Source organism: Limulus polyphemus, unplaced genomic scaffold, assembly GCF_000517525.1.
Source record: "Limulus polyphemus unplaced genomic scaffold, Limulus_polyphemus-2.1.2 Scaffold3196, whole genome shotgun sequence".
Lineage (NCBI taxonomy): Eukaryota > Metazoa > Arthropoda > Merostomata > Xiphosura > Limulidae > Limulus > Limulus polyphemus.
In genome coordinates, this window is record NW_013668806.1 from 124,730 (window position 1) to 133,877 (window position 9,148).

At 33.2% G+C, this 9,148-nt stretch overlaps 1 long non-coding RNA gene across 1 annotated transcript; it reads left to right on the forward strand.

Moving 5' to 3' along the window:
* The first annotated feature begins 641 nt into the window (after positions 1-641).
* Positions 642-2,268, forward strand: LOC111088134. The gene is made up of 3 exons (XR_002612732.1): positions 642-744; positions 1,567-1,751; positions 1,919-2,268. It is a non-coding gene; the product is annotated as an uncharacterized LOC111088134 (long non-coding RNA).
* Positions 2,269-9,148: the final 6,880 nt, after the last annotated feature.

Here is a 9,148-nt window from a genome sequence, read left to right on the forward strand (position 1 = left end):
CTGACAAGTTCACTTATATGGAAAAAAACAACAACAAACAAACAAGCGATATATTAAGATATTTATTTTTAATTACTTTAATTACTAATCCTACAGGCTTTTATGACAAAACAAACAGAAAGAAGTATTTTATTGTAACTGTTAGATATGGTACTAAGATCAACTAAATTATACATATATTTAGGTGTCATTTCAAGATTAAAACTCATTATTCCACTATTTCTTTGTTTTCAGTATTTCTGTTTAGTCTGCATTTTAAAAACTTAAGATTAGGTAACATGTGACAGTTTTATAAATTCAGTTTCATTATCTTTACCTGAGTGGTGGCAAAGCACTTTAGAGGAGACTCTCAGAATTCGCCAAAATAACTATTATTCTGCTGGCTCAGCAAATGTATATCAGACAATTTACCCATCTTTTCCGTCATCAAAAAAATGTTATCTTACCTATAATGGCAAATATGTCATTCGCTAAAATTTTCAGTTATAATGACGTAATACCTTAACGAAACTGTGATTGGTCAAAGCTTTCAAGCGATTATATTAACAATGATAAGGGGGATACGGGGCGGGATTTGATAGAACAGTTAACTATAAATAATGTTGTTGCTCATCTTTAGAAATAGAAGTTTTAGAACTATAGGATCTGTTTCAGAAAACGTTATCAGCTCATTTACGAAACTTCTGTTCATACAAACCTTTCCAACAGCTTGGTTTCTTGTTTGTGAGACGCTTCTAAAACCTGGTAAGTTTTTCATTTCAATGATTTACTAAGCCTGTCTTAGATTTTGGATGTTTATACACAGTGAACTACTTAGTAGTACTGGAAGACTGGCTGAACACTCTAGTTTAATTTTACTGAAATACTGGAACACAGTAGTTTATTTTTATAAAAATACTTGAAGATTTGTTGGAACATTATAGCTTAGTTTTACAGAAATACTGGCTGGAACACTTGTTTAGTTTTACAGAAATACGGAACACTGGATCACTCCAGTTTAGTTTTACAAAAATACCGGAAGACTTGAGCACTCTTTGTTTGGTTTGGCAGAAATACCTGCTAGAACACTCTAATTTAGTATTTACAGAAATACTTGCTGGAACACTCTAGTTTAACTTTATAAAAATACCGAAAAACTGGCTGGAACATTCTAGTTTAGTTTTACAGCATTGATCTTACTAAACACACATTATCCTCAAAGTCTTTTGGTTGCTAAATGTTAAATATTGATACCTATAACGCTTAAATCCGGAGTTTTATTTCCTGATGTTAACACGATGCAGATATCTCAATTTGTAGATCTGCGCTTTAAACAATCTAGGAATGTGAAGATTAATTTCTTGCTGTATACAAAGGATATCAAGAGAACGAAATAAATCGTGATTTTTAAAATGTTAATTTTTTATTCGTGTTTTTGAATAATCAGCAAAAACTTTACCCTATGATAGCAAAAGTGAAACAGACCACTTTTAAGTAGCAAAGGTTTTTTGGTGTGAATTTTACATATGGACGTCTTTCGTAGCATTTGTAATAAAATGATGAACTTCCTTTACTTCCTTCCAACAGAGAAATGAAACTTTCCACGATTCAATTTATGTTTTGCTTGACTTTCGTCATCCTATCTTGCAACTACGTTACTGGCTATCCTCCTGCCCAAGGTCATGATTCTTGGACCACCAATGATGGAAGTTTTGAAGATTTTATGTTTTACCCAAACAGCCTAAGATTGAACCAACCAATAAAAAGAACAGGTAAGTTATATTGATACATATAAATAGCTTAATTGTTTGAATACTGCAGTTTTTATCGTGATATCTTATGGTTGGGGGTGAACGAGGGTAAATTTTAAGAGTTTTTCTAAAGCAATTTTAAGTAGTGCCAAATATTTATCACAATAATGATAAGTGATGTGTTACAGGAGCCGTAGGGGTTGATCTTCCGGACTACATCTTCCACTACAAAGAGGGTTTCCCCAACTTGGCTTTTCTGAAACAACGGATGCTAAAGAGCGGAAGATAAACGATGACTAATCAATATTATGACGTCCTCTTCGAAACGATAATCGAATCTAAGGTCACCTAGCTGTAATGTTTTGTTTTGTTCTGAAGTAAACAAGTTTCGTTCTTAATGCTTGTATCTCGTAAAACTTCATTTTTCACAATGATCTACTACTGCTAGCTTTCCTAAATGATTTGGTAAACTCACCTGCAAGGTATTGTTTTCATTCTTATTAATAAATAAAGAATAACATTTATATACATGCACCCATATATGGCGCAGGGAATTTTTGTGTGGTTGTGTATACTTAGGAACAAACACTACACTTCCATTTAAAATTTGCACATATAAAAAGAACATGACAACAAATCTTAGGAAGTGTTGAACAGAACAATAGAAAAGTTAGAGTTAAAGCGAAAATAAAATTAGAAATTTAATAGAGAAATACTGAAGGATAAGAACATGAATAAAATGTAAAAATAAAAAAGATATTGAAATAACTGTCAGAAATATATTAAAGTCTGTAGAACATATTGAGATTGATAAGACTAGAAATATAATTTACTGAGCAAGAAACTGCTAAGGCTAGGAATGTCCCAGTGCAATAATAATGTGAATGTTGCTAAAGAACGATAAAATGATCTAGAAATTGCAACGGTAGGCTTAAAATTAGAACTGCTGAAATGAAATAAATAAAGACTGCTAAAATGAACCAGTTTCAGTATCAGCCAGAATACTTGTACTCTGACAGATAAATTGAACCAGTTTAAGTATCAGCCAGAATACTTGTACTCTGACAGATAAATTGAACCAGTTTAAGTATCAGCCAGAATACTTGTACTCTGACAGATAAATTGAACCAGTTTAAGTATCAGACAGAATACTTGTACTCTGACAGATAAATTGAACCAGTTTAAGTATCAGACAGAATACTTATACTCTGACAGATGAATTTAATCAGTTTTAGTATCAGCCAGCAGACTTTTATTCTGACAGATAAATTGAACCAATTTCAGTATCAGCCAGTAGATTTAGACTCTTCGCAGTTAGAATGAACTGTACCAACCAGAAGTTTTGCCAACTAAACCCACATCTCTGTAAAATATTTCTAGGAAATTTCACCTTATAGCTACTCCAATTACCACACTCAGGTGACTCGAAGAAAGAAGTTTTATAAGGACTGCTGTAGTTTCTTCACTCACATCGTTTGAAGTGACAAGCTGTACGTAGACTTCTACATTCACCACATTAATAACGCTCGAAGAACACGCTTTACATAGATGAACACCAAGATGTATCTTCTTGAGAGAAGTCTTCAGTTTTTAAGCATAAAGATACAGAAACTGTACATAACAGATATTGTTAAAATTCATGTTCATGATAGAGGAAAGCACTTTTCCCGAAACTAAAACATTTCGTCCAGTAGGCCTTCTAGTAAAGATGCTCATAAGTATTGTGAGGGACTAACATGGCTACTTACATTAACATAGGTTCTTAATATGGTTAACGTAATAGTTACTGGCACTGTGAGGGGTTAACACAATACTTACAGGTACTGTGAGAAGTTAACACATATACACACAGAGGAATAAACATAAATAATCTGATAATACTCTGTTCAGGAAATGAATAGATATAAAAAATAACTGCAGCAAATCAAATACACTTTATCATCCCCATAACCTTTCAAAAGCTTGGTGTTAAGAAGAAAGTACATGAAAGATTTTGTTAGGTTAAGTGTCAGCAGTTTGAAAAAGAACGATGATGAACATGTGATGTGTTGTGAAAACACAGATGTTGGAAAGAGGAGGTGTTGATGTCCTAATTAGTGGAGCATTCCACGAACACATATACTGTACTAAAGCAAACAACTGAAATTGATCTTAGTCTAGTTAATATGTTTGTACAGATAAATTATATGGAACTTCATTCTGATCAAATACACGTTGGCGAAAAAGAGGTTGTTAAAATATTTTGCAGTTACAATTTGTATGCGAACAGTAGTTTATAGAAACCAAATGTATTACATAGTTTCTGGCAAACGCTCGTCATCAGATAGTAGCTCTATCAAATACAGCTTCAAACTTTTTCTAACAACGTATCTGAGAAAGAGAGGAGGAACTGAGATCTGCTATTTCTCTTTACAAACTACGGAACAACAACGCATTTAGATATTGTGTAAGCTACAGTTTGCTCGTGGGAAGATGGAGTTATCCTGCAGCATGATGTCTTTGTTGATAACTCTCGGTTTCAGCATAGTGATATAACCTGTAAATGAAGAATAGTATATTTTCAAAGTTTAGTCCACACTACAAAGACCATACGATGCAATGAAAATAATGCATTAATGGTAGAGAATACCATACAATGCCAAAGCAGAAATTGTTTACTGTCACTAAACTTGGGAATACGATGGAGATTAGATTGGATTAGTTATTTAAGGATTAGGTCAAACCAGCTGGGGATTATATGAAAAAATAAAACAGTTGACTTTCCATGTGATAAAAAAAGAGACATATATTTCAACATTTCAGTATAAAGAGTTATTGTTGTGCAAAGCTACACGATGGACTATCTACACTCTGTACACCACAGGAATCGAACCCTGGTTGTATAGCTTTGTAGGTCCGTTAACGTACTGCTGATCCACGGGGAAACAGCATAAAGACATGAAGCAAGCCCAAGTTCGAAGCACAGAAGACCCTTCCGGTAGCAGTCAAAATCTTAACTGCAACAGTCCAGGAGATTGCATTTTTTAATAGCTGACTCTCATTAGGTTGAAATAATATTACAGTGTATATTAACAAAAAGTATGCGTATTAACAAATTCAACTATTTGCAAACAAAGCATCTGAAATTATAGCATTAAAAAAGTTTCAGTTTTAATTCACTTCTAATTATAAACACATGCACAGAGAAACATTTATCAATCAACGAAATGGGCTAATCATCATGTGCTAAACCTGTGGTCATTCACCAAGACTCAACGGTCTTCAGCAACGTTATCGACTAATATGTTGCCTAGGGTGAATACAACTGAAAGCCATATGTTGCCTGGGGTGAATACAACTGAAAACCCATTGTGTAGCTTTGTGCATAAATTCAAACAAACAAAATCATTTATAAGTTATAAACGAAGAAAAGTTATTCCTGCTTCTTCATTCATTGTTATAAATAGACAGAATTTAGTATAAAAGTTTGAATGCAATTCAATATTTCGTTATTGGAACTTATTAATGATAATCAATAAAAGAGTGCCCGAGTTGTGAATCCGAGAGTTTATGGTTTGAGTTCCACTAAGCAAGCATGTGCTTCGTACTTTGAAGCTATATGAGCACTATAAGAATGACGGTCCAATTATACTATTCGAATAGAGTATACCAAGATTTGGTGGATGATGGATACTGTTAACTGTATGCCTTATCTCTAGTATACCCAGTCAAAATGAAGGACTGCTATATCCAGAGAGCTCTTTGTGTAAAACAGTGTTCCGTAACACATGCGTTACGTTTACTGACACTAGTGTGTAGTGACTGAATTCTAACATATTTTGTATACACTTTATTATCAAATGTCTTTTAAATCTAAAATATTTTAAAATTTATATATTTACTAAATTATGTTTATTTGTAATTAAGCACAAAGCTACACAATGGGCTATCTGTGCTCTGCCCACCACGGGTATCGAAACCCGGATTCTAGCGTTGTAAGTTCGCAGACATACTGCTGTGCTACTGGGGGGCTTACTAAATTAAAAAGAATAAAATAAATGGATGTAAATGTTTGTTACCCACAGCACCAGGAATGACGTCTGGACATGTGTTGTCATTATGATAACTGAACCCATTACCTGTCTGTTACTCTTAGTGTAATACTTAGGTAAAACTAAAGAATATTTGTTGTGTTAAAAAAACTTCTATACAAGTATCAAACAAATATTATAAACACAATCTTCTCGTAGCGTTGCAATGGAACAAAATAAATAAACGTTCTAAGCTACAAACAAATTCATGGTATGTTAGAACTTTAGTTTGAAACTCGACATTTTCAAAGCTATTTCAGCATCGACTTGGTAGGACTTACATAAAAAAATTCAATTGGAATTTAAATTATAATCATTAATTAAAAAGATATTGCTTTTGTTCAATAATTTAGTACATCAATAAAAAGTTGATTTGTAGATAGAAGATGTAAGACTGAAAGCAGGAAGTAAGGCGAATCCTGAAATATGTATGAAAAACCTACACAATTGTTGTCATAGCAGAACAAACTATACTTATATGTTATATAGTGACTAAAGACCTGGATAACTACGAAACGAAAATATAAAAATAAAAACAGAAGCGAAAATGAAATGATGAAAAAAATCCACCATTTCGTTAAACACAAACACAAGTACATAGATCCCACAAGAACACAATTTACAATGATAAATATCAAATGAAATTAAATATCCTTACTTCTGTTCCACATATATTTACTCTACATACACTGTACATTGAAATCACCAAAAATAAAACGAACAGTGACCTTCACGAATATGTCTATGAACTTCCAGAGAATGCACAACAATAATCAATCGTATAACTTACAGAACATTCCTACAATTCAAGGATTGGAGAATATTTCGCATGAACACTTTGAATTCTTGAAAATTTCTAATGCATATCATTAATTGAAAGTTGAGAAACTTCATAAGCAAAAGAACTTTCGAGAGATTGTGTAAATTCAAGAAATGAGCTATTCACATTTCCCACCGAACTATTTTCACGCGGATTGAATATTTAATGAACTTTATTCATTAGCTTGTTTTACATTCGGAACGGTAACGAAATCTGAAGTTCAGATTTCCATTATTCTTTACACAGCTTCCAGTGATCAATGTGGTGTATTAATTATAAAATAACAACAATTTTCTTGTTCGCTAGTACTTTAATAGGTATTCACATTTTATGCGTAAAGTGCATTTCATCTTTCTACATAATATCTGTTCCAATAAGAAATATATCAAAATATGAAACAATGAAAGAGAACATAACATCAAAAAAATTCATTTTGATATTTTTTTACATGGTATTAACTATCTGCTATACTTAGCAAAACCTAAAATCTATAAGGAAGATGGTCAAAGGTTTGCTAAAAGTTACAGTGAAAAATACAAAAACTAAAAGACTTCATGCATATGGATAATCTACCATTCACTAATGTGTTAAATCATTAAAACAGCGCAATTGTTTTTAATTTGAGAAATTTCTGTATACTTGCTGATAGATATGTATAAAAAATAGCAATTAAAACGTTATCCACTTTCACATGGTGTCATGACCTTTGTCCTCAAATTTCAGAGTGATCTCCCATGATCAGTTGAGGACAACAGGTCCAAAAATGTTCCTCACGCCTAAGATATAAAGTAAGAACTGTGTACTTTGAAACCGTTGATGCGTTATAAAAGCAACGATTAAATCCTACTATTCGGTTAGGCAAGACAAGAGTAACCCAAATATTGGTAGTAAGTGCTATTGACTGGCTGCACTTCTTCTAGTCTTTAGTTCAGATTAGGATTGGTTAGCGCAAATTACCCTCGTATATTCAAAAACAAACAAATAATCCACGCTCAAAAGCTCACCCTCACACATTCTCATATATTAACCTATTAATTACTTGAAAAATTAGAAATAACATAAGCATGTTGACAAATATATATATACTGGCGTGTGTATAAATGTTAAAGGCAGAGTGTCGTCTTAAAAACAAATTACCCATCATCCTTTCAATTATAAAACGAGCTACCCTTGTCAACTGCCAAAATCAAAATAATGTAATATTCTTATATAACGATATTAGATTATTTAACTTTGAAAGATGTGGTAAAAATAAATATGTTTACTCTTATGGTTCTATCATTTTAACTAAATACTACAGCTTTAATTTCGACTTTAGGTAAATTTCATTTGATAGATTGTTTAGGCAGAGTATTCATGATGAAACTTAGTTGAAAGAACGGCAACTGCCTGTTGTACAACGAGAAATTATACGAACAAACAGATGGTTTAGCCATGGGATCACCACTCTTTCCAATCCTAGCAGACATTTTCATGGAAGACTTTGAAGAAAGAGCCCTTTCATCCACACATATAAAACCAAGTTTCTACAGACGTTATGCTGACGACACCTTCGTTATTTGACCCCACATTCATGAAAACTTACCAGCCTTCCTAGAACATCCTAATTCTATAGACAACAGAATCCCCTTCACCATGGAAATAGAGGAACAAAACAAACTTCCATTTCTTGACATACTCATCAGCAGACAAGAGAGAACAATCACTACAACTGTATACAGAAAACTCACCCACCCGAACAGATACCTACACTTCCAGTCCTATCATCCAAACTCGATAAAACATGGTATAATCCAGTGCCTAAACAAGAGAGCAGAAAACATTTGCGATCAGACATCCATCGAAACAGAACACCAAAACATCATACAGTGTTTTAAACAGAATGGTTACACCTCCTCGTTCATCAAAAACTCCCAGGAGAAGACCATAACAGAAATATAAACACTACCACTACTACCATTTACATTCCATACCTGCAACATTTCAGTGAAAAACTCAAACGCTTAGCCAAGAAATTCAACATAGACGTCCGGTGGAAACCCTACAAGACATTAAGATTCATTCTGGTGAAACACAAACAGAAACCTATCAACGAGAAACACAAAAACGTAATTTGTGGAATTCCGTGTTCCTGTAATGAAACATGCATTGGAGAAACGGGAAGAAGACTCGCGAGAATAATAAAAGAACATAAAACAGTACAAGACTAATGAAAACACAAAATTCGGCCATTACAGAACACACCATGTCAACTGGACACAAAATAAAACTAGAATAATCGACACAGACAGATTTTGTAAGACAAGAAAAAATTAAAGAGTCACTTTACATTAACACAATCAAACCTTCACTAAATAGAGATTCCGGATTAAAGGTGAGTAATCTGTGGCTACCATTGGTTGAATCAACAGGAAGTCTTTCTACCAACCAGAAACAGGGATAAACCAGCCAATCACAACACGCTCTCCACAATCCACCAGTAAACTATAATGACCAACTATACCTTACACACACTGGCCTGTTTTTTG